This window comes from Mustela putorius, unplaced genomic scaffold, assembly GCF_011764305.1.
Source record: "Mustela putorius furo isolate JIRA1106 unplaced genomic scaffold, ASM1176430v1.1 tig00001618_pilon_pilon_pilon, whole genome shotgun sequence".
Classification (NCBI taxonomy): domain Eukaryota; kingdom Metazoa; phylum Chordata; class Mammalia; order Carnivora; family Mustelidae; genus Mustela; species Mustela putorius.
In genome coordinates, this window is record NW_025421819.1 from 663,418 (window position 1) to 688,715 (window position 25,298).

General features: G+C 58.1%; 1 protein-coding gene across 11 annotated transcripts in view; it reads left to right on the forward strand.

The window, feature by feature from the left end:
* The window catches only part of MYT1L (myelin transcription factor 1 like), a 390,355-nt gene that overhangs the window by 233,155 nt on the left and 131,902 nt on the right, over positions 1-25,298 (forward strand). For all 11 annotated transcript variants that reach the window (XM_013052872.2, XM_013052863.2, XM_013052871.2 and 8 more), the window contains exon 5: positions 14,959-15,115. The gene's annotated coding sequence lies outside the window, so the exon portion shown is untranslated. The remainder of the gene's footprint in view (positions 1-14,958; positions 15,116-25,298) is intronic.

The window sequence follows — 25,298 nt, forward strand, 5'->3', positions numbered from 1 at the left end:
CCAGGAGCGTATTCATGTCTTAAGTCTGGTTCCAAAACAGGTTGTAGATTGGACTCTCGGGCTCTGGTGGCTGTGGGAGGCAGCGCGGTGTGGCCTGACCGCACGGATGAGGGAGAAATGACGTGCGCTGTCTTGTGGAGAGGAAGCCGTAACCATCGCTGACAGGGTGACTGAGAGCAAGGGCGGCTCCATGTGTCTCATGTGGACAAGGCGACAGACGGGCTCCCCCAGCCACGTGAAGAAGACTGGACGGTGACAGACGCTGTGGGTGAAATTAGGAGTCGCCTCGTGGACCCGTGACACTGGGGGACCCGCGGGCGCTGGCCTCACACTCAGTACATCGGAGCATCTGACCCGTGTTGGTAGCGGCAATCTCTTCTGAACGGGTCCCCCCTCGGGGCTCGGAGGACTCTGGAAACCAGGGTGCAAGGACTTAATCCTTCTGTTGCGTTTTTGAAATAAGAGGAATTTAATGCCTTATGGCCAGTTGCGAAGGTATTTCAGTGAGAGCCGACTCTCCCCTGTGTGTGCTCCCCGCCGTGTTGCTGGGAACGCAGGCCTTCCCGTCCGTGGCGGCCCTGCCTGAACCGCCACCCTGTGACTATGGTCCGAAATGCAAATGAGGCACCGTGGGGAACCACAGCTTCCTCAGGAGAAACGTCTAAAAAGGGACCGTCCAGGGCACACAGTCACCCCACGTGGGACTGTTCCATCACTGTGTCCTTCAAACCAGGCCGAGCAGGGTACAAAACGCCAGGACAGCAAATCCTCTCCTGGGAGGGTTTTTCTGGTAGATTCTCCCACTGTGCCTCATCGCTATTAGAATACAGCGGGAAACACAATTGCTTTCACAAGGTGCAAACCTAGAATTTATTTAAAAATGCTAATTCCTGATGCTGTCTTCAGTATTGAAACCCGAGGTTCTTTTCCTCTTGATGTCTAAGTGCCTTGGAGGCAGGAGCACCGTGGACAGACGGATGTGGAGCCGAGGGTCCCAGGCCCCAGGTGGAGCCCTGCAGAGGGGCCACCCGCCAGCACGCCGTCCAGCGGCCAGGCCTGGGACCGTGGGGAGTGCGCTCCGTCTGCCGTGTGCTAGGGTTTTCCCAGCAGTTTTGAAACGGGTGATCAGGGCACGCAGCTTGTCTCCGGTCTGGGGTACGTCTCCCAGACGCTTTGCTTCCTGATGATTGCTGCTCCGGTGCAGTGTTGGGGCTACTGTGAAGTCATGGGGACATGGGCCATCCTACGGGGCCAAAGTGTCCTAGGGCTCGGTAATGTCGACAGGCCAAATCTCTAAAGTTTATGGAAAAATAAATGTTCATTTCTAAAGGTAAAGGGTTGTTTTCGTTGGAACTTAGTGGATGTGTTGTTTATTAGAGCTGCTGGAAAAAGGTAGATAATTTAAGACCTGAAGTCATACAAATACTTAATCCATACTCGAAATATTGATGAGATAACGATGTCTTCACAACGTGAGATACTAGGAACTGATGCTTTTATCAGTACGTCATGTGGACCTAATCTGATTTCATTTCGAAAGTGAAAAACAAGCAGGCCTGTGCACTGAACACAGCAGTCGTCCTGACTGGAAGTCCAAACGCAGACACTGCTTAACGTCCGTCAGACAGAGACTGAGACGGAGCAGCCGTCCTACGCTACGTCCAGGGAGCCTTTCCGAATTAACAGAACTCTACCTCAGCACGCTCCGGAGCAGGTCTGCGTCCGCCGGCCCTGCCTCTTTTCTGAGGATCTCCGTTCAGCCTCACGCATACGGTCCTGAGAAAGCTAAACCCAGAGCGTCCCAAAGACTTACTGTCGGCAGTTGTAAAGTCAGCGGCCTTCCCTGACTCGTTTGTGCATCTCCGGCAGCTACAAGAGCAGCTGGCAAGTGGCAGACGATCGGTGTGTGTTTGGGAATAAAACAACACGGGTCGCGGGAGTGAAGGGACGGGGGGAGACCGACGGCTCCGCCCCCGAAACCACACCGGGGTGCCCTGAAACACGCTGAGCCGCGCGCTCACCGGCTGCCGGACGCGGCGCGCGGCGGGACGGTGGTTTGCGCTCTGAGCCACTGTCTTAAGAGGAAAGACGTGATGGACTCCAGTGACGAATGCGCGAATAAGCGTGGAACGTTCGCTCCAACATTCAGTCCCGGCAGGGGGCGTGCGTTTATTTTCTTCTCATCTGAGACATAAAAATACGTATTTGGTCAAAACACAGCGACACACCAGCAACTGACAAGTGCTGGCTCGCTCTTGGGTGAGCCAGGTTGACGACAGTGTTGGGCTTCTTTCCAATGAGATGGGACCTGCATTGTTTCGTGCCTAAAAACCGAATTCCGGTTTAGCTCAGACCACGCATGGAGGGCTCCTCCAGTGAGGCTTTCACGTGTGCATGCACAGGGGTGTGTGCGGGTGCGGGTGTGTGAGGACACGGGCCGTATGTGTCTGTGGGCAACGGGAAGGTGCCCGTCACTTGAGTCCGTAGCGGGAGGGCTGCCGTGTGTGACGGCGCGTCGGTAGCGCTGACCTTTCTCGGTGTCTTCACCACAGAGTCCTTCACTCCGAGCTGTCGACCACCTGGAAGCTCCTTCTGAAACTCTAGAACATTGGCTGGAAAGAGCCTGAAGGCGCACCCGTTCTAGTGCTCCGCCTGACAGATAAGAAACTGAAGCTCAGGGCGCCTGGGTGGCTCAGTGGGTTAAAGCCTCTGCCTTCGGCTCAGGTCATGATCCCAGGGTCCTGGGATCGAGCCCCGCATCAGGCTCTTTGCTCGGCGGGGAGCCTGCTTCCCCCGCCCCCTCGCCTGCCTCTCTGCCTACTTCAGATTTCTGTCTGTCAAATGAATAAATAAAATCTTTAAACTGAAGCTCCCGGAGTCTTGTTCAAAACCCGTCGATCACCCTCCCGTCACGGCACTTCCTGACGCCTCAACGCCAGTTTCTCGCTCCGCCGCCCCGTCCGTGCCCCTTCAACACAGGGTAGTGGGCGGTTTGGTTCCGGGCTCTCCCATGAGACTGTGGCATCCTGGAACGTTTAAGGGCTTTTCCTCTGTCCTGGCGGCTGGCCTGGGGCTGCGTTCACGGGGATTCCCGGTAAAGACCATGGCACCCAAGAAAGAAGGTTTCCTTAACAAAGTCAAGCTCAGAAGCCTTGTCTCCCGGCCAAGTCTAATCTTCACGGGACAAGAGCAGCGTTCCTGCCGTGAAACTCGCTCTTCTCACATACAGCAAGTGCGTCTTGAATTAAAACCAGTTCTCCTGGTACAGAGTGAGGCGAAATCTGCCGCTTCTGGGTGCTGTCAGACCGGACTCCGAGCCTCCCCTTCTGTCTGCAGCCGCGGCCTCCTGAAGCCCCCGGCGAGGACGGCGAGACGCAGACGGGCCAGACGCTCCTTGGTTGGCGTTGTGATGTATTATTAGGAAGTATTTCCTTGCATAACCCGGGACTGTGCCCCAGACGTGACAGATGGTCGGTTCTACAAAACGACGAGATTGGCGACGGGCGTCATCCGCGTGGAGCCGATGGCTCCTCTCTTATGGGCTTTGGTCTTCACAGCTGCTCTCTAGAGCCGAAAGCAGATCTATATTAGTCATCTCAGCGACCGCGTGTCCGGAGGCTTCTCTGTAGGAGGCTTCTGGGCATTGACACCGTTTCTAACCCTGACCGTGGCGTACAGGGTGGTCTCGCCCTCCCCACTTACCAGCTGAGGCAGGAAGTCACACAGAGGTCCCCTAACTGGGTCCCCATCACACCGCTGACAGAAAGGGGCCCAGCGTGGGTGAGCTTGGACCCTTGGCTGGTTTTGCCACCTTGAGCTGACCGCAGAGGGTGTTGGCTGGTTATTATTTTGTGCTTTCCTGTAGATTACATTATTTCTTCATTTGCGCTTCTTTTTTAAAAAAAAAAAAAAAAGATTTTATTTACTTATTTGACAGACAGAGATCACAAGCAGGCAGAGAGGCAGGCAGAGAGAGAGAGAGGAGGAAGCAGGCTCCCCCTGAGCAGAGAGCCCGACACGGGACTCGATCCCAGGACCCTGGGACCATGACCTGAGCCGAAGGCAGAGGCTTCACCCACTGAGCCCCCCAGGAGCCCCTCTTCATTTGCCCTTCTAATGTAGTAATATAATCTGCTCAATTTTTAAAGGTCCTCTTCGTTACATAATCTTGATGATGCTATTTCACAAGTTGGTCTCAGACGTCGGCGGCGTGTCCTCCATGTGTCCTTAGTCACCGCGCGCTTCCGTACTTGGCCCCAGCCTTCCCTTCAAGTGACCTTCTGGGCACTTACTCATCACCCTCGGGAACCGCCCAACAGGTGTGTGAGTCCCAGGTACGTGTAAACTTCTTTAGGCTACAACAAAGACGATGTTGTGTGTGTCCAGTGCTGCTAAGCTGAACGGAGTGATCGCACAGCCGTCTGATCTCCCGCTGGGGCTGGCTGTCCACGCGGCTCGGCTCTGCCTGCCCAGCCTCCAAGTCTTCGGACGCGGGTGGATACCTACCTGCCCCCACGCAGGGGCTTTCCCTCGTGCGGAGGTGCACGTCCATGAGCCGTCTCGGACGGGCTTGGAGATGTTACTCCCGTGCAGTACCCCCAGCCCTTGTAGCTCCAGCCTCTTTCCTGGAGCCAGTGAGGGGAGCTGGCCTCCGTGACGGCAGAGATGTGTCGTGCTTCTCTGTCTCCCTCTGGCTCTTTGTTCTCTCTGCTGTGCTGGTCGTAACCTGAGCACTCACACTCTGTGAAAAGCACTTCATGCTCCCAGAATGGAGGATGACTCTGCCATTCCCAAGGTCGGGGAGCCGGTTCCCCAAAACTCCTGGCTGCTGGTGTTGAAGGGGTGACGAGCAGTGGGGCTAGGACGCCATTTAAGAAAGCCTTGAGGATACCGTGAGCCAGGGCGGTTGATGCCACATCCTCCCCGGAGCAGCCATGGCACTGGGTGCTACCAGCGCAGACCCAGAGGCCCCTTTACCTCCGGGCCAACCTCCAGGACCAGCCCCAGAAAGCCCGAGCCCTGGGAAGGGCACTGAGCTTTCCAGTGGGTGCTGGAGCGTCCAGGTCAGGACCCCTCGGGCTTCTCTAAGAGGCTCTCAGCGCCTCGCCTCCATCAGCTGTCCAGTCACCAGCCCCATGCCGCATTCTCTGAGCCTCCTCCCCACCGCTCTGGTGCCGGCAGGCCCTGCAGACGCCCACAGACCCTTGTCGGGACAGCAGTGGAGACACGCGTGACCTAACGTCCCCCCAGCGGAGCCTCAGCACACGTTCCTTCAGGCTGGCAGGGAACGTGTCCAGGGGGACAGTGAGACCCAGGCCACAACTCCGTTGCAGTGACAAGGCTGGAGAGCACACCGTAAGCCCCTAGCTCGGAGCACAGCTCGTCCTGGAGCCAGGACATGTTCCTTCACCCCGAGCAGGGCTGTGCGGGCGCGGGCTGCGTGCGGGCTGCTGACGGAAAGGCTCTGTCTGGTTTTCCGCTTCCGGCCGAGGCTCTGCCTGTCTTTTTTCTAATCAGGCATGTAATTGATTGTTTTAGATTTTTGTTTGGCTTCACGAGTCTTGTTCTGAATATTGGGTTTGAATATAATTGCCGTAGGTCACACTGTCTTTTTACAAATCTATCCAGTATGCGGGTTTGGGAGCTGAGGGTGACAGGCATGTTCCATGCAAATGTATGCAAATGTATGCAAATGCCCCGGAAGCCCCTGCTGAGCGTCAAAGCTGTCCTGTCCTCCAGGTTAGGGCACCCGGGAGCCCGCCTTCCCTGCACCGGCAGGACAGCTGGCGCGTATTTATTTCTCTGTTGAAACAACCAGAGCTTTTCTCAAAAGAGCTCAAAGTTCCCCCAGACTGTTCCGCTTGATGAGGAGAATCACATTGTTGACCTTTCACGTTGTCTGTGTCCTTTTTATATCAAAACCAGCCTGGGTGTTTCTTACTTGTGCTGGTTTTTAAGGAGGTACTGCTGTGCACATTCCTGCGTGAAGCACTTTGCTGGGGAAACAAAAGGCAGCCTGTGCGCCCGGGGTCTCACGGTGTGGGAAGCAGGTGGGTCCTCGGATGGGGAGGGTGAGGTGTGACTGTGGGACTGGGGGACCCAGTGGGGACCCCGTGACCTGTGCTGGGCTGTGCTCTGTGAAGCCTGGGGTTCCCAGAAGCACAGTGGCCTACTCGGTGAACAAGTGAGCACCACCTGCGGGGACCCCCCCCGTCACCCGCGGGGACCCCCGCCCGTCACCCCACTTCCCAGAGGCTTCTGAGCTTACGCCATCTATGGAAAGTGTCAGTTTCCGTAGAAGATTTTAAAAGTGAAAAATTCTAGTGGAAAACCCCTGAGTTCCTGGGATGGCCGCCGCAGAGGACACAGGCCCGACCCGGCAGCACAAGTGGGAACGGGAGTTGGGAACGGGAAGGCGGAGGAGCTCCAGTCCCGCCGGCGGAGAGCGGGCGGGGGAAGCACAGGGCGGAGGGCGGCTTCCTGTGGGGAGAGGTGCCAACGCAGTGCTGGTGGGGGGTCCCGGCCCAGAGTGGGGGTCCCAGGGGCTCGGCCGGCAGGAAGAGCCTGGGGCCTGGCCAGGTGTCTGGACGAGGAAAGGGGGCAGGTGCCCGGAACTCGGGAGAGGAGCTGACAGAGGGCTGGACTCCGGGGTACAGCTGCGTCGCTGAGCCAGAAATACAGGGAGCATTAAGCGGTGCTGAGACCCGCCGAGGCCCAGGCCAGAGTCCCGCCGCATTCGGGGGCCCGGACAGCGGTCTGAGAGTCAGGAGGAGATGGGGCCGGCCGCAGGAGGAAGGGCGCGCAGGGGCCGCGAGGGGCTCCGCGTGGCGTCGCCGGCAGGATCTAGAGGACAGTGTCCGAGGAGCAGGGCGAGGAGCAGACACCGTAGGTAATTTTTAGATGACAGGACGAAACACCTCAGAAGTACGCGAGACCGGCATGTGCTTTGAGGGAAGTACTTGGACGTAAAATACTCCTCAGGAGAGAGTCCACGTTCTCCGGTGAGAAGGAAGGCAAGTGAGCAAGAGCTCTCCAACGTTGCTTTGCATCGAGGGACTTGAAAACCAGGGCCTCCTGTCTGATCGATCTGCTTTGTGTTGTGCTCGCGGAAGGTCTGCCCCCGGGGAGTGCACTCCTTACTGACTTTACGGCCTGTGGCGGAAAGAGTGCCCGACCTCGCATCTGGACTCTGGACGCTCTTCCAGACGGGCAGGAGGTTGTTGAAGCCCATCTCACGGGCCGGCCTGCGTCGGGGCCGTCCACAAGCTCCTCGGTACTCGCGGCACCGGAGACAGAGCAGGAGGCGGCCACATGCCTGGCCCTCACCACATCGGGGAGCTGGACAGCTCTGGACTGGCCTCTGCTGGGACCCGCCCTTCCACACCCTGGGGTGGGGCCGTGCGGGGGGGAGGGGGTGTTCCGTGCCGTTCCTTCCCAGCCCAGGTCCAGGAGACCCTGACAGGGGACAGATGGTGGGGGGGGGGTGCGAGTTTTCTGGGGCTGCGGGACGCCGTCCACAGCAGACACTCCCAGGCCCTCAGTCTGCAGGACAGAAGCCCATGTTCAAGGCCCTGTGTTGGAAGGACCGAGTCTTTCTGGGGTCGTGGTGGGGATTCCGCTCCAGCCTCTCTCTGGCTTCTGGGGTTGGCTGGTGACCTTCAGTGTCCCAGGCATGTGGATGTGTCACCAGTCTCTGAATAACAGTCACAAAGCATCCTCTGCACCTGTGTGTCCGTATCCAAATCTCTCCTTTTGCGAGAACACCAGAAACACTGGCCGGTGGCCTGCCCCGTTACGTGTGGCCGCATCGGAGCTTACTGTGTCAGCATGACCCTGTGCCCAGATAAGGTCGCATTCTGAATTCATGGCACTTAGGACTTGCACACACAAATTTTTGAGACACAGTTCACCCCGTCACAATTAGGCGTAGTGAAACCCAGCACGTACAGGAGTGTTGGTAACGCTGCCCGGTCATGCAGGACGCCGGTCCGACTTGGTGGTGACCACGGAAGTGGTTCTTTTCTGTATGCGGTGGAGACAGTTGCCGGGTCAGGAGTCCCATCAGGGAACCCTGGATGGGAAGGACTTGGGATGCGCCAACCCGTGTGTGTGTTGTCAGGTCTCAGCGGCGACAACCCTTTATGATGGACCGTCCCGTGGGTGAGTGATCTTCTCTGTCACATTTAACCAACGTGGCCGTGTCAGGCTTGCGGGCTGAAGAATGATCTGTTCAGACCGATAGGTAAGGACGAACGTTGACCTTATGTACCAATATATTGTACATCGTTCCGACCCCAGGGAAATTCTAACTCACATGCCCCCACCACGCAAAGCCTTGAGAAAACCTGACTGTCTCAGAATAAAACCGAGAGCTCCTTAGTGACCGTGAGACCCTGTGACGCTCTGTCCCCAGCCTGTGCGTGTCCCTTTACCTGAACCTCTTTCTCCCCCTGGGCCTGTGCACTTGCTGCTTCCTCAGTCTGGGAAAGTCCTCGCTGCTTCTCACTCAGCCATGTCCTTCTCCCGGTGGGAACCCGAGGGTCCCCATGTTGGGGGAGCCCCTCCCATGCCGCCCAGGTCCCAAGGCCATGTCTGTCTTCAGTGCCCACCCCTGGCTCCGTTTGTCTGTCTTCCCTCGCCCTCTGTCCATCCTGGTCCCCACGTCTGTCTGGCAGAGGCCGGGCCGCACCCGGGATTTTCTGCGGGAGGAGTCTCTGTCTGGAAGGGCCGCTGCTCCGGGGCCGTTGTGGACCCCGGACCCGCAGTCCCTGGGCCGCTCCCGCTGCTCGACCATCACAAGTCAGCCTGAGCAGCTGGTGGTTCGGCATGACTTAGGAGGAAGGCCTGGAGTAAGCTCTGTCCCTTGGAGCAGGAAAGGGCCTTCTGGATGCAGCACAAAGAGTCGAGACTTTGCAAGACCAGACTGAGGAGGCGAGCCTCTCCCGTCCGGCCTGCGGCTCGTAAACAATGTCGAGAGACCAGAGACAGGCTGGGGAGGTCTGCGGTGTGTGCGCAGGGGGAGGACAGGTCCTTGCAGAAGGCAGAGTCCAGGAGGGAAAGGATGCAGTCGGTCAATCAGGAGAGAGAAGGCAGAAAGTCCGACGCAGGGACTGTAAGACACAAACGTTCCCTCGAAGGACGTTTGATGAGAGCAGACACTGGCATCCCTGTTGGGAAAGCACGCATGGTCACACGTTTAGTGACTAACTGCTTGAGGCCACTTCGAAAGGCGCCAGCATCTGCTACGTTGCCGATGCCGGAAAATACGAGCACGTGTGCGTGAGAGGGAGACACACACGAGTGTGTAGCAGAGCGCGCTTGCCTCGTGAGAGCAGGGAGCAGGCGGCACTGACGCCACGCGGCGGGGTCGTTCTGTAAGTCACGCGCCGGGTCCTGGACGATGACCAACCACAGATCTGACCTTCAGCTCCCTGCATGGAAATGCTTCCAGCTGTCGTGGAGCAAAAACAGTTTGTAGAGTGTGTAAACTCTGATCGCACTTAACGCTTGGAAATGAAGTAATTCTGTCTCTACATCTGGGGCGGAGCGGCCGGGGCGCGTGCTTGCGTGGGTGCTCCCCGCTGAGCACCCCGGCAGCAGCCCGGACAAACCCGGCCAGCAAGAGCCTCCAAGGAGGGAGGTCAGGAGCTCCTGTCCCCGGTGCCTGGGTGTGACCCGGGACGCCTGAGTGCTCTGAGCATGTATTTGTGTCTCATCTTACAGCAGAGGCCAGGGGCCAGGACCCCTGGGCTTGGAGACCAAACCTGTTCCCTTGTCTGCGTGACCTTGGGCATCGTCCTTGGCCTGGCCTAAGTTCCCCAAGTTAGTTCCTTTGTGTGAGAAATGCAGATAATGAAGTCAGCGTCTGACACCGGATGCGAACCCACGCTTTGCACCTGTCTAACCTACAAATCAGTGGCTCCGCCCGGGACTAGCCACCACTCCTAAGCCAGGGTGGACAGCTTGAAAGCAGGCCCACCCAGGAGGCGTCCTCTGTCCGGAACTCAGACTCCTTGCCCTCGCCACTGATAGGCTGGGAGTGTGGCGCGGTCGTGGAGCAGTGGAGCGGAAACGGACGTGTTCTGAGGGTCCCGCCATCGCCGGCTCGTCCGCATTTGGATTCTTCTTCCTGCGCCTGTCCCTGTCTGCTGTGGTTTGTGGTTTTCAGCAGAGTCTCCGGGCAGTCTGGCAACCCAATATTTGTTTGCAAAGTACATCATAAGCACTTGAAGCCCTGGCACGAAGTCTTCCTCGCGACCGAGTCCCTGGGGAACGGAGGCTGCCGCTCAACCCTGTCGCTCCCCCCAACCACAGCGGGCAGGAAGTACGGTCCCCTCGCTAGAAACCGAGCCGGGGATTCCGAGGGGCCGGGCGTTCGATGGGGCCTGGCCGGCAAGTGATCGGGCCAGAGCTCACCCCTGCTGGTGACGGTCCCAGTGCAAGCGGGCATGTTCTGAGTCACGTGTCCTCTGCTGCGTGGGCTGTGTGGCTGCTTCTCCATCTTCCTGTCTCCGGCCAAGCTCGGCAGGTGGGGCGCGAGGGCCCGGCTGTGCCACAGCCCTCGCCATGCGTTGGGAAGGTGGAGGCAGGCCACCTAAAGGCGATGGGGGGTGTCCCCAGAGCCCAGTGATGTCCCTTCTTGTTCCTGTTCCTGTGACGCCAGCTCCTGTGAAGCCCCTGGTGACCCAGATCTCTGCTCCCCGCTGCTCCCAGCGAGGGCGGCACAGCTGTAGCTGGTCCTTTCGGCTCATCGTTAGCAAGGTTCTAGTATCACCTCCTTTAAATTGTAATTCAAGCAGATAGATGCTTTTTAATTGCCATCTGTGTGGTGAGCTCCGCACTGAGAAAATGAGGGTCTGCTTTAATTAGAGCTGCCCTGGCTGACCTGTGTCAGAGCCCCGTGGCTGGGACGGCGAGCCACGGACTCAGACGCGGGGGGAGCCACGGACTCAGACGCGGGGGTGCAGGACGGTTCCGTGTGAACAGACACAGACGGGCACGTAGCTAGAGCAGGGTCTCTGCGTGCGCACACGGGACGCCGCCGTGCTCACGTGTGGCTTTATGTTGGCAGGTCAGCTGCTCTCCTTGATCATGAAGATCTTTCTTTGATTGTCTTTCACAGTCGGCCTCCGCCTGTGTTTCCAATTCCCCTGGAAGCTGCCTCACCCTCCCGCAGCGCGGAGTGCGGGGCTACAGGAGCCTGGGATTCCCCTGGGGTTTCTAGAGAGGGCAGCAGGCGGTGACCTGGCACCTGCAGGGACTCCGGGGTCAGAGTCCCCAGAGCCTGGGCTGGGCTGGAAGGGCGGGGCCAGGCGCTTCCCCTCACCCACCCCACCCTGCCACTGCCCCGTTGCCCTGTGCCCGCTGCGTGCCCTCCCCAGTGAGGCCTTCCCTTTGCCCTGCTGCAGCAAGCCTAGAAGCAGGAAGGGTAGAGAGTCTCTGTGCCCCTCCCTCGTCCTCTCTCTCCCTCCCCCGTCCCTGCCTCTCCTCCCCCCTCCCCTTCCCCCCGCACCCACCCACCTTCAGTCGTTCTAACTCCGGCCCCTCGGACGACGCCGCGGTCGCAGCGGCACAGCGGTGACACCTGGCCTCCAACTTCTCACGAACACAGTAATCACCAGAACGAACTGGAATGTCTGACTGTGATAGCAGCTAATTTGGGCATTTTATAAAATAGCATTCTTCAAAGTGCCAGTGCAGACCCAAAGACAAATTGGAAGAGTTCTCCCAGAAGATCCAGAGAACGGAAGAACAGATACAGAAGGGGCAACGCACGGAGGGTGAATGCGGACCAGGCAGAAGCGTTCGGGAGAAACCCTCCCCTCCCCCACCTAGAAAGCAGCAAAGAAAGAAAGGGCGAAATTAACCAGGAGGGTAGAAAGTTCTTGGGTCAGCCGGCCCTGGGGCCCTTCCGAGCGCTGGCCGCGCCCCCGCATGCCTGGGGGGGGTGTAGCTGCTGTGGGGGCCTCTGGGCCTCCGTGGTCTCGGGGACATGACCTCCCTCGGAACGACATGCCCAGCAGTGAAGGGCGTTCCCCAGGGGAGCCTCGTGCAGGGCCTGGCTGGAGCTGGGCATCGACAGACGAGGGGTCGACCCAGCGGAGACCGTCCCTGCTGCCCTCGGGCCTCCTGGGTGGTCAGGTGGCGCCGTGTGGCCCCGCGGTGAGCACTGAACACTTGGGTCAATGCACCTGCTTCCTATCTCGCCCTCCACTCCACACTGTGAATGCACATTTTTCTAAAGCAAATGAACAGAAGTAAATTAGGTCTGAGACCTTGATTTCCTGCGATACATTTCTTAGAGGAAACTTCTGCCGGTGACCTTGTTAAAACAGAACCCAAACGGACAAACAAAAACCAGGTTCTAAGAGGAGGGAGGGACTCCGGTGCCAAATCCTGGCTGCTGGCTCCCCTGGGCTGGCTCGCCCCGGGGCCGGGCACGGAAGGCCGGCTGGGCCCTCTCGAATTCGGTCCTGCGCCCAGGAAGCCGCCTCCTGGCTGGGTCACGGGGCGACGCTGCTTCCCTGCAGATGGTCGGACGATCGCTCCCTCCCAGCTTCGTTCCGGGTCTCCCGTTGCGCCCCTTTGTCCTTGAACGGATGGCGCCGAGGGGTTTTTCTTGTGAACGGAGCCCCACGCGGCTGCTTCCGGCGCATATGGCCGGGCAGCACCCCGGAGCCTCACGCTCAGTTCAGCTCATGCCGAGAACGTGGGCCAAGCCAGATATGGAGTTTGCTTGTCGCTCACTAATATGTGATTTAATTGTTGAATTTTTAAATATTATGAGATATTTAAATGTGTATTTTCTCATAATATTACAACGTTCAGTTGAATATTAGCTGTTTGCAAAATGCATCTTTCAAAACTATAATGTAAAAAAAAGAATTTATTTTAAAAAGCCGATCAGCCTGTGTCGCAGTATTAAACTCAAACATGTTGTCGATGCATTGGGTTTTTTTTTTTTTTACGAGGTAAGTATTTCTATTCAACCTGTTCTGTACACGATACGGGTGGGGTGTGGAGAAGTAAAATTCCTCGCTGAAGGTCACGCAGCAGTAGCGGTGCCGGCGTCTGAGTCCGAACGGCGCGGCCTCTGTCTCGCCACTGCCGGGTCCGGGTCTGTGTTCACGGAAACGGGGCATAGAACAGCAAAGACAAAGTCCCAAATCTCATGTAGCAAGCGCTTGCACCGCTTCCTTCTCATCAAGACTCCGAGTGCCGGTCATCAGCAGAAAGACAGGAGGAGGAGTCACCTGGATGACGACACGAGGCCACCGACGCGGGGTTTCGATTTGTGTTTGAGTAGGTTCGGTTGTGCTCTCCTCAGTCACTGGGGTTCCTCGTTTTATTCTTTGAGCACATTTAACGAGCACTGTGGGCTGTGTCCACTTCATTTACTTTACCCACATTGGTTTCTCTTTTTTTCTTCAAACACAAAATGAATTACGTTTTCGCACATTTAAGATGCGACTACTTCGATCCTGATTTCTCTCTATGGTTTCTTTCATTTCTCCTTGAACTCGTGTGGGCCCGTCGCTCTCGTCGTGCGCTCCACTGACTCCCTCCAGCCCGGCAGGACACAAGAGCACAAGCTCAGGCGCTGGTCGCGTTGAGGGAGGGCGTTCACGGTAGGGAGGCGGATTCTCCGCACGCAGCTCTCCCGCTGTTCACGGCGTCGTGGTCAGAAACGAGAACCTGGAGCTCAGACACGCTGCGCAGGCACATAAGTAAGCGTGATGGTGGATGAAGTGATGGGGGCGTTTACGAGCCGTCCCGGCGCGCCCGGTCCCTTCTGTGGGTCTTCCAGCTTAGAGACGGGAACGTGCCGGGAAACCGCGAGCTCAGGTCATGAGGTGACATCTGGGAAATGATGCAGCAGCCCAGGTCCGCCTGGTTTCAGATCTTGTACCACGCAGCGTTGGACAGGTTGGTTGAGTCACTCGTATAACCCAGTTAGTCCCGGGGACTCCGGCAGCGGCAGTGAGGCTTCTCGTTCGCAGCTTCCGCCCTCCTGCTCCCTCCTCCTCTCGTCAAACCCTCAAACCCGCAGTGACCAGTAGAAGCAGGTGGGGCTGTCCCTGCTCTGGGAGGGAGCACATTCCGGGGCTTGTGGTGCGCATTCGCGGGCTTGTGTCCTCGGACTGAGGGCGAGGGCGAGCTCGAGCTCGTAGTAATTACTAAATCCCAAGGAGGAGGTAGTGAGAAGTTCTCCTGGTTTTTTGTTTGTTTGTTTTAATCAAAGTTCTCCTGTTTTAAGTGGCAATGTTGAAGAAGACAACTTTGTCCTCTTTCTGGGAAGATGATTTTAAAGCCTCTGTGGTCTGTGCCGTTGTGGTCTTGGCAGACACACGTGTTTGGTCACTCGCGGCCTGTGTGGGTGATGTCACTCCTTGGGAAGATGAAGTCGACCCAGAAAGGATTTACAGCTCAGTCCCCAAGGCTCGACAGAGCAGACAGGGCCGGCCAGTTCTCGGACCACAGGAAGGGCTTGTGGAGTGGGAGGAAATTGGCCCCGGTGACCCCCTGGTTTCTCACCGAGCTCAGCTGTCCGTGGGAACCTGTTCCGACACGAGAGTCACTCGCGGTGTTACGTAGCCGTCTGTCGAGCTGCTTAACTGAATCGTTCGTGTGACCTTGTTATTCTGCAAGGAGCCTGGAGGGATTCTGGACCTGAGAACAGGGGTTCTAGAACCTTCTCCAGTCCAGCCGAGCCCACTCTGCAGACGGGGTTGGTCCCTGACTGCACCACCTGGGAAGATCCCTGGGGAGAACCTTCCTCAGAGCCAAAGCAGAGGACCCAAGTTTGTGAGAACGCTTCCCAGGGGAGCCTTGTCCGCAGATAGGACGGAGGATGCCTGGACCCTGGCAGCTGCCACGGGGTTCCCGCCCGTGGCTGCCACCTCCCCTCACGTGCCGGTGAAATCATAGGCGCTTTACGCTGTGGTTCGTGTTTTGCAGATGGAGAAATGGAGGCACAGGGAAATTAAGTAACTTCGCCTCAGTCCCCAGCTGGGGAGGACCAGGAAGAGAACATAGAGGGACCCTGACTCCGGGCCCGTGTCCTGCCCACGGAGCCACGCTGCCTCCCTTCCTAGGAGAGAAGACGCCCCACAAGGTACAGTGTGGCCCCTTCACCTGGTGGCATGAGGTCCGCACCAGGCGGGCAGCCCCGTCCACACCGGGAGAACTCACCCTGGTGGCTCGTGGTCCACGTGGGGCGGGACAGCCCCGTCCACACCAGGGGCACTACTGACCAGGGTGAGACGTGGCCTGGACCACTACTGTCAGTAAAACCTCCTCCAGGGTGGGAGCTCTCACCCCTCCCAGACCCCGCTGTTCCTCACCCGCCGTCTTCCCTGCGCCGGCCCGAGAGTGCGTCTGTTTCTCCTCCCGCCGCCCCACCCGCCTGCCCGCTTCTCCTGTCCACTGCCCGTCCCCCTCCGCGGGGAAGAGCCACCCTGTCCTGGGCTTGACAAAAGAAAGACACTTTCTTCACCCCCAGAAGCTGTCCGGGACCCCCCCCTCCACCGGTGGAGCCTGTGGAAAGCAGGCCGCGGTCCCGGCTGCCCTGAAGCTCCGTTCTCAGATCCCACACTGACCTCACGAGCACCGGCTCCAGGGGTGTTGCGGCGGGAGGGGCTTCAAGCACCAAGCGGGCCCACACCCCCGCATCTGTGCACGGAACCTCCGTGGACAGACCCCAGCAGCGCGGTGCTGCCCAAGCTCGTCCACTCCCTAGGGGGTTGAGGTGGGGACCAGTGAACTGCCCTCAGGGCTCCCCCCAGAACCCTGTGGTCAGAACGAAGTGTGCCTTCCTCCCCCACACACACCTCTAGAACTTTCTCTCTTGCTTTCTGCCACATGCTGTTTCTTTCTGTCCCTTCCCAACACTCGGAGAGCCGCATCCTCTTCGGTCGCCGTGTGGTATCCCACACCTGCCCCCTGAGAGCCCAGACGTGGCGTGGGTCTCATGGGTGGCAGAGGTCTTCCCTTGAGGAGGAACCCTGGCCCGCGTGTGGCGTCCACCAGGGACAGCCTAGTGAGGGGAAAATGACAGCGGCCACGCAGCTGAGGTCACGAGACAGTGAGGGCCAGCACGCCGTGCTGCACAGTCTTACCCTCCCCCGGGCGTTAGGAGCTCATCCGCCCACCTGGCCCCCCCCGGGCCCAGTGGGGACCCTGTCCTGCCTGTGTCCTTTCTAGCAAACTGAGGCTCAAAGAGACGCAGTAAATGGAATGTCTCCCATTGAATCATTTCTGAAACACTTTAATTTCTGAACATTTCCTCCAAAATTGTATGGTTCCTCTTCCCCTGAGCACAGACACACCTCCCACGTAGACAGAAACTTCTCTAATTCGTCTTTTCTATTTTTGCTTTGTTCTCTTCTTAAAAAAAAAAAAAAAAAAAAAAAAAAAACAACAACAAGGAAAACGAACTTTTAAAGAAAAACTGGATTTTAAGTGTACAAGTTCCCAATCATACAATAAATAAGTCACAGGGATGAAAGGTTCTGCTTAGGCAACGTGGTCCGAAGGACGGAAGCTTCTCGTGGCGACGGACGGCGACCGCGCACCCAGGAGTCTTTCGCATCGGGCCGCCGTGTCCCGCTCCCGGAACAGTTTTGTCTGTTGAATATACTTCAACTTAAGAAGATGAACTGGCTTAGAAAGTTACAAATTAGAAAACCACCAGGATCATTTGAAATCCTGATACAAATGGACCCTTCTATTACTATTTCTCTAAATTAAAACGTATTTGAATTTTATTTTTTGTGTTTTATCACAATTTCAGTTGGGGGTTGCGGAGGGAAGTCAAACGCGGCCTCTGTAATGAGTGCAGGACGGTAATTATTTCTTCTAGAAGCTGTTTAGTCACGTGCGGATTGTACATCCTTCTAAAGGGTCGCGTGGTCTCTCACCACGCGGCGGCCTGAGGGGGCGAGGGGGGCTGAGCAGGTGCTCCCAGAGAAGGGCTGCGCTTGTCGGCGGGCTTGCGCGTGGCAGACGGTGTGGAGCGGACGCACGTGAGGCTGCACCGCAGCCCGGGGGAGGACGGGCCGCTGAGGAGGGGGCCTGGGTGCCCCTGAGAGGGCCCAGGGGACCGGGGCACTGGCGTGAGGGCGGTGAGCCCCCAGGAAACCACAACCAAGCCCTAGAGCCCGGCGGCTCTTTCCGAGAGACCGGCGGGGTCACGTGCGTCCTTTCACACGCGTGGGGGGACACGCCCAGCGAGGTGGGCAGAGCTGGACGCCGCAGGTGCACGAGGAGCTACTGCAGATCCACGGGGATGTTTTCAAAATAGGCGAAGGGTGAGCAAGAGATACAGAACCAGAAGCAGAAAGCAGGAGGCGCCGGCAGGGGAAGGCGCCGAGCCTCCTCGGTGGCCGGGGAAGGGGAACGTGGGCGGCGATGAGACGCGACGCTTCACTCGGCGGAGACGAGGCCCGGGCTCCGCGGCTGGTCGGCGGTGGGGAAACGGGGACGGTCGCGCGTGTCTGGACAGCGCGTGGATCTGCGCATCTTCTGGGAGGACTGACGCTGTCCTCTTAGAAAACCGTGTTACGGAAACCCACAGAAGATGCGCGGGGCGTTCCGTGCGCTTCTCTTTATAGCAGAATAAACCGTACGATGCCGAGTGAGGGAACTTCGGGGTGGATGGCAGATTCGGCACAGGACACTCGTGCCGGGAAATTCGACCCAGCATCCGGAAGCACGAGCTGAACCCACTGGCCTTGGCCGGGAGCGAGCCGGAGTTTTCGGGAGTGAAAGAAGCAAGCGCGAGTGTGTGTAGCGTGGGGTCCGCGCGTGGAGGCCGTGGGACGCGCTCTGCGTTCAGGAAGCCCCAGGCGCAGAGAGCGCCGCCGGCCGCGGAGCTGGTGGGGGACGGAGGGCTCCGCGCGCCTTTACCCCCCGCTGCACTCCGGAGGCGTCCCCATGTGTCCCCTCTGCCGATCTCCAGCCTGGTCCCTAGGAGAAACCGGGAAGAGAGGCAGACGCCGCTGCTGACTGAGGCAAGGGAGCGCGTCCACAGGGAAGCCTCGCGGGTTCTCAAGCTGGGGAGGCCACGCAGGAGGCGGGAGGACGGCGTCCCGGGACGGCGCGACGGAAAGGGTCCGGCGTCGACAAGCTCATCCCCCTGACGACCCCGAATCGTCAGGGTTTGAGCTCGTGCCGCACCCATGCGGGGGAAGGCCTGGCGGTGGAAACCAGAACGTGAGGAGTGATTTGACGGAGGAACAGAAAGACGGAAGTCAGTGTGACCTTAAGGTTTCCAGCTGGAGGGACGATCGCTCCATTTATTCCATAAATCGCAGCTGGGACTGACGCCAGGACGTGACAAGGACCCCGTGACAAGGACCCTGCTCTTGAGGTCTTGCCACACAAGGAGGAGAACAGCACCCGCCGACCCACCAGCGGCTGAGAGAGCCCCACGCAGTGCTGAGGAGGGGAGCGGCGAGGGGCTGGACGCAGGACAGGGAGGGGGGACGCGGCGGCTCGGGAGCCCCTGTGCGGGACGGAGAGGCTGACCGCGGCTCTCGGATGGGCCCGCTGCGGTGGAGGCCCCTGCACGTGCCGTCCAGGCTCCTGGAGGCCGCGGTCAGAGCACTGCGGGTGCATCCTCGGGGTGTGGCTTGGGGACGGAGCCCTGCAGGGGTCTGGGAGGCCAAGGCTGGCAGGAAGCCAGCAACAGCAGCAAGTGCTCTCCTGAAGGATGAGGATCCGTGAGACGGTGGGGCTCTAGGACGCCATCCCGCTGACCTCTACGGTGTTACCCGGCAGGATGCACCCGCCTGACAGGTCTCGTTACACAGTGTGGCAGCAAAAGAAGGAGAGAGAGGGCGAGTGCTAAAGTCAACGGACTCGAAGGGCAGACGGACCTGAGCCGAATGGAAAGCAGAAGAGCCAACTGAGAGGAGCAGATGGAACATTCTAGAAAGGAGGGCGTGGGGAGGAACAAGCCCCCACAATCCCTTCCCCTACTGCCCAACACCAGGGATGGTGGAGGTGGTGCCATTGATGGTGTGGCCTAGGGCCGGGAACAGTCTAGGAGCCCAGCCCTGCGACTGCCTGGATGGGTGACGCTGGCTCGGCTCTCCCATCTCTGGAAGTCCTGGCCCTTGCCATCTCCCAGTCACACCAGCCGCTACCAGGCAGGAGCCAGAGGACGCAGGGAGCCTGTGTGGCACAGCCCCCGGCCTACGGTCAAGATGTGGGGGTGGCCAGAAGAGTCCTGAAGGCAGGCTGGCAGACACCAGGCAAGCATGGGACACCCCCTCATTTAGGAGCAGAGATGCGAGTCAGAGGAGAGGGGTGGCGACGGGGTCTCCTGACAGGAGGACCTGCCTAGCTAGATCTACGACAGCCTGCGCTCCTGGATTTGCTGCTCTCCCTGCCCTAAGACCGAGCATGTGGAAGGGACGCAGTGACCGCCATGCTCTGCCTGAGATGCAGCGCTGGATGCCCAGAGCCCAGGACGCCTAAAGCCCTGGACGGCTGGAGTCCTGGATGCCTGGAGCCCTGGACACCCAGAGCCCTGGACAGCCGGAGCCCTGGATGCCCGGAGCCTGGGACTTTGTGTGAACCCCGCACAATGTGCTCGGCTGACCAGATGACGCCTGGCCCTTCCCACTCATGCTCTTTGGCTCCGTGGAATGAGTCTTCCCAGAATGCTGGCAAAGCCGTTTTCTCCTTCGATCTCCCAATGTCCCCAGGACCCACATGGCTGCTGTGACCCACACACTTAGAATTTAGAGCCTGGGCATGCGCCCAGTTAGCTCTGTGTCCAAGGTCGTGCAGCTGCAGAGACAGAGGAGGACTCTGGCACAGGGGCTCAGCGCCGGGTCCCGTGCCTGCCCACGGCTCTGCGCTGCCTTCCTAACCCCACATAACTGTGTCAGCATCTCACGCTTGGTCTCATAGCACAAGATTTTGTCGTGTGTCTGTCCTCTCAGCGATTTGCCAGTTATTTAAGGTCTTTCATTTACAAGAAATGGCACACACCTAGAGGAACCACTGTTCAGTCTGTAAGTGTTTGTGAGTCTGTTAACAGCCGCCCGATGGGAGGAGTGAGGGCCCCTGCCCACGGGTGGCCAGGAGGGCACCGTGAACTCCCCGCAGCAGCAAGGGGACAGGAGGGACAGGGTGGGACCGGCTGCGACCCGGCAGGAGGCTGGCGTTACAGGCGCCCCACGGGCTGAGATGGACAGTTTGATTTCAGATCATAATTGTCTGAAAACCACCAGCTCCAAGTCCCTCAAATGACCCCCGCGGTCTTTTTTGAAATGCATTCCCTACTGAGCATTTGTGAACAGCCCCTTCCCTTGTAGGAATAGCCCCTTCTAGACAATGTTCCGCTTTTTTTACTCCTTTTCTTTGTTCTGTAGAACTTCTTTCCATATTTCCAGAAAGGTTGCCCCGAAGCCACCTGACTTTAAGGGAACTGTGATATTTCTACTCAGCGCAGTGTGCCCTGTGGTCATCAGGCAGTGCTCTGGGACAGGTGCCATGCGAGGGGCCAGGAACATGAGGATGGCCTCATTCCCACCCCAGACCGCCTGCGCTGACCTGATGGGCCGGGTCTCCCCTGCCTGCCTCTCCTGGAGCCCTGGGAGCCCCAGACAGCCAGCCTTGTATGGGATGAGCCGTGTCCTGGATTACTGAAAACGTTTAGCTGGATTGGGGGAGCTCAAGGCCCCCAAAGCGCACACACACCCACGCCCGTACCCCCCCACACACACACACATTTGTAGGTTTTGTAGCTACGACTGAGCTCGTGGCCCCAACAGTTTTCACGGAGACTCTGCTCCTGGGCTGTGCGTCGTTGCCCTGGTCTGGGTCCACAGAGGCCACAGAAGTGCTGGTGTTAGGAGAGGTGATGGCAAACACGGCCCAACACCCGCCCTGTGTCACGAGGGATGTGTGCGCCCAGAGCGTGGGTATCGTGAGCATCTCTGCTCTCCGTGCCTTTGGGGAAACCTCACCTGGGAAATGGGGGAAGGAGGATTTTCTCCCGCAGCAGGCACGGCGCGCGGCTCCCTCGTGGGATGCCTTTATCCCAGCCGCTCAGCCGCCCAGGGAGGTAAGCAGGAACTTCACAGAAGAGAGAAGCACGCTCCGCGAACAGGACTCTGCCAAGCTTCTCACGGTTAGTAAACGCGGAGCTTCTCACGGTGAGTAAATGTGGAGCCGTCATACCACTGGCCCCCTGCCTCCGAGATGCCTCGGAGACGAGCAGGGACCGCTGCTGACACAGGAGGCCCTGACGTGTCCGGCCCTCCCATCCGGGCAGTGGGCAGGCTTCAGGAACCGTGCTTCCTGTCTACTGCAGGAGAGACAGACCCAACGATGTTCAGAAGACCCTCGTGCCACGTGTACCCCCCCCAACCCACGCTCCTGGGTCAGGCCCTGCCGTGTGACGGCACTGGGAGGCCCTGGCAGTGCCCGTGCCTGGAGGGGAGGGCCGAAGCGGAAACAAGCAGCCAAGACAGGCTGTGAGTCCTACGAAAAGCACCACAACATCTGTGCACGCTAGTTTGCAATAACTTACAGAAAAAACAAGGGGAACTTAAAGAAAAGTGACTCCAGGAAGAGGAGTGGAGAGAAAACTGAATTATTAAACTTGGAGCCAAAGTTCCTGAGCCGGAGACCCAGCTGGCCACCGGAGGGGCCGGGCAGGCTGAGGTTCAGCTGCCGCAGGCGCCACAGGCCCTGCTCCATGGCCTACAGAAGCGTGTGTCCTCAGCCCAGTCCTGAGAGCCAGGACGGGCAGTGCATTCTACAGATTTCCATGAGATCCTACCATGGCCATGACTCTTCCAGGCCCTGGGACGTAGATGTGCTGCCTTACTTTCCTCAGACTCAGGTATGCCCGAGGGCAGAGACCGCCAGGCAGGAGCAGGACAGTTGGGCAGCTCACACACGGGCACCCAGCCCTCCCAGGCCCAGCCCAACGGAGCTGCCACTGCAGAGAGAAACAGCCCATGCCTGGTGGTGGGCCACACCATAGCAGGGAACGGGCTGAAAGAGGCATGGAGGCCGTGGTGGCTGTCATGTGGGAATGCCGTCTCTCTAGCCGCTGGGCAGGGTTTCCAGACCCTCCTATTTTTCCAGAAAAATCAGGAATCCAGATTTGGATATAAAGTCTCCAGATTTTTAGGTATTAGTTTGATGTGTTAAGTGCTGGGAACCTGGCAGAGCAGTACGGGGCCCGCCTCCTGATTCTCAGGCTGTAAGGTTCATGCCCTCTGTCCTAAAATCTGACTCTTGGCATTTTCCTTCCAGAACTTGCTGGCAGGACACAGTGGTCAGCAATAATAGAAACCAACTCAAATTCACAAATCCAGTTTCCAACACAGATACGGGCTTCTGTTCTTTTTCATTTGGGGCCAAAAGAGCAATAGTTTTTGCCAAAAAATAGTACTTAAAAATAAAATTAAAAAATAGTATTTGAAGGGCCCCGGACTTGACATTTCGACTCAACCGCTGGAAACAGGCATGCTCCTGCTAGCTATTCTGCTCGTGAGAGGGAAGAACCTCGCCGGGCCGCGAGCACCATAGTGAAACACGAGCTAAGCTCCGGCGCCGTTGGCTGGGAGGGAGCTCCCAGAGCTGGGCACCCCTGCGCTCCCAGGGGCCTCCCGCGCCCGCAGCCACCAGCCGAGACACACCTGCTGCTCTGCCCCCGGAGCCGGCCCTCGGGGCTGTCGGGCCTCGCCACCGTGGTGACGGATGATAGGAACTGGGAAGCAGACTTTTTACAGATAAAAAATTGCAAGTCACCCAATAAGAGTGACATCCAACACGAGTTATTTGTTAAAAGCCACTGCCTTTAGCTCCCTGGAGTCACCTAGAAACCTTCAAAATTTGGGTTTGTTTCAAATGCTCCACTAGGGTCACCGGCCCCCACGTGGCTGAGAGGAAGCGTCGTTTGGCCAAGGACAGCCTGGACTCCTGACAAGCTGACCCCCAGCCTTGGAGGCTGTAAAAGTCTCCTCGGAGCCTTCAGCTTCCTGCCGACAGGAAGTCCAGTCCGTGTGCACACAGAGCTCCGTGGACACAGCCAGCAACCCCACCTGCAGCACAGTGCGTGTGCACACACAGCTCCATGGCCATGGCAGCACCCCTCGTGGTGCCCTGTGCACTTGTAACGAAGCAGAGGAGTCTCTGGCCTCATGGCGGGGGCACAGATATTTCTTAGCTCAGCTCTTTATTTGTATTGCAGAAGGTTTAAAGCTATAATCAAATTATTAATAAACGGTAATTAAATCGCACTGGCCAAGCGAAGCGTTAGCTCCCTGTAACTCCTTCCTTCGTTCAATAATTTGCTTTTACCGAAACGTAGAGGTGCTGTTAGCCTGCGAGCCTTTCTGCCACGTGTCCACGTGCCTCCAGGCTAAGACTGCTCTTTCTCGCCGGTCCCCTCTGTCAGCTGTCGGAGGGCTAGGGGGAGCTCTCTGGCCTCTGCCAGGCCCAGCCCTGTCCCCCGACACACGGGCTGGTTCATCTGCAATGCCCAGGGCTTGGCATGGGGCCCTCTGTGCAGGCGCCAGTACACAGCACCCCTGCACCATCCTCGCACAATTTCTGGGTCGAGATGACACGTTTCCCCTTGGGGGCTCCTGTTCAGGACATTTTTGTTGCCAGCCATCATGGCAATGATTGCTCATTTCTTAGGATTTTGCTTAGGCCTTGTTGCATTACTTTTATTTTTATTATTTTAAAAGATATATCTGTGTTCGAGAGAGACAGGAGAGAGTGAGCGAGAGCAGGGGATGGGCAGAGGGAGAGACAGGCTCAAGCGGGCTCCCTGCTGAGCACAGTCACCCTGTGGTCAGGGCCTGAGCCGAAATCAAGGGTCGGACACCACCGACCACGCCACCCAGGCGCCCGGCATAACGTTGTGTTATTTTTCACATATTAAGTCCCAAACTAGGTGCAGACATGGATTAAGGGTGTGGCCCATGCTGCCCGCAGGATTTCCTTCTGGGGTTCCCCAGTGTTATCACCCAGGGCCACAGTTTCGAGCCCTGAGAGCAAGTGTGCGTCCCACGTTTCCAAGGCTGCTCTGACTAGAGCTGTCCCAGCTCCGTGTGCCAGAAAAGACCCTGGATGTCCGAGAAGGTCCAAGAATCCAGCTCTGAAGTCTTGACTCTCAGACCGCTCTTGTCCTTCAGGAGACGGCATGAATGTCACTTGTGAGGCCACAAATCTACACTTTTTCTTTTGAAGATGTGGCCCCTCCTCCCACAGCACTCAAGCGGCCTCCGCCTGCATGGCCCGGGTGCGCCCAGCACTGGGTGGTGAGGACAGGACTCCCGGAGTTCTCGCAACACCAAGCAGAACACGGGCCACCGTCAGAGACACCCTGTCTTGTCCCGGCTTCCGCGTCCTCCCACTCACAGCAAAGCATCCACGCCTACAGCGGCCGCTGCGAGCCTCCATCTGGGGACCAACTAGCAGAGGCCGTCAGTGGGGACAGGAGTCCGAGGGCAGCATGACACTTTACCATCAAAACTTGACTTGCTTTTGTGCATGAACATCTACGTTTCTAGGGCCTGATGACAGGGAACCTGCAAAGAGAGCAAGGCTGCTGCTTCCCTGCCCCGTGGCCATGGTGATGGTCGGTTTCACGAGCCACGTTTTGGTAATGACATTCTGAATTTTTTTGTGCACCACCTGCTTAAACTCAATAACAAGTTCACACCATAATGAGCCCCCATATCTTCTCATTCTAGTGAGCTTCAGATAGGCTCATTTCTATGATATCCTGCGTCCCCGCAGTGGGGGACGTGTCCTGGACACGGGTCCTGCAGAGCTGGGCTCCCTTCTGGGTCACCGTGCCACACTCTGCGCTGTGGCCCCAGGCAGGGGGGCTTCGCCGCACCTGCACTTTCTCCTCTGCTCACACCCGTCCTATTTCCCATTTCCTCTCTCCTGCACCAATGGCGCCAGGCTTCCACTCTCCGAGCACGTGGCCTAAGGTGATGGGGTGATGAGGCCATGCTGAGGCCTTCTGCTGAGGACGGCTTCACTGGTTGCCAGTCTTCGCTGAGAAAGTTCGGGAAGGAAAAGGAAAAGTGGGAGCAGACGAGCCAAGGCTCTTCCCCTGACTTACCTGTCCTACCTTTCCTCATTTCCATCCTGCAAGGTTGAACAGCGGCCTCGGAGATAGCCACAAACCAGGCGCGTGACCCGTCCGTCTCTCCTAACTTGGCAACTTCTTCACAACATGCCGTCCTGTCACTTACTATAAACACTGGACAGAACTCCTGAAATTTAATGTATTTGCACTTCATTAA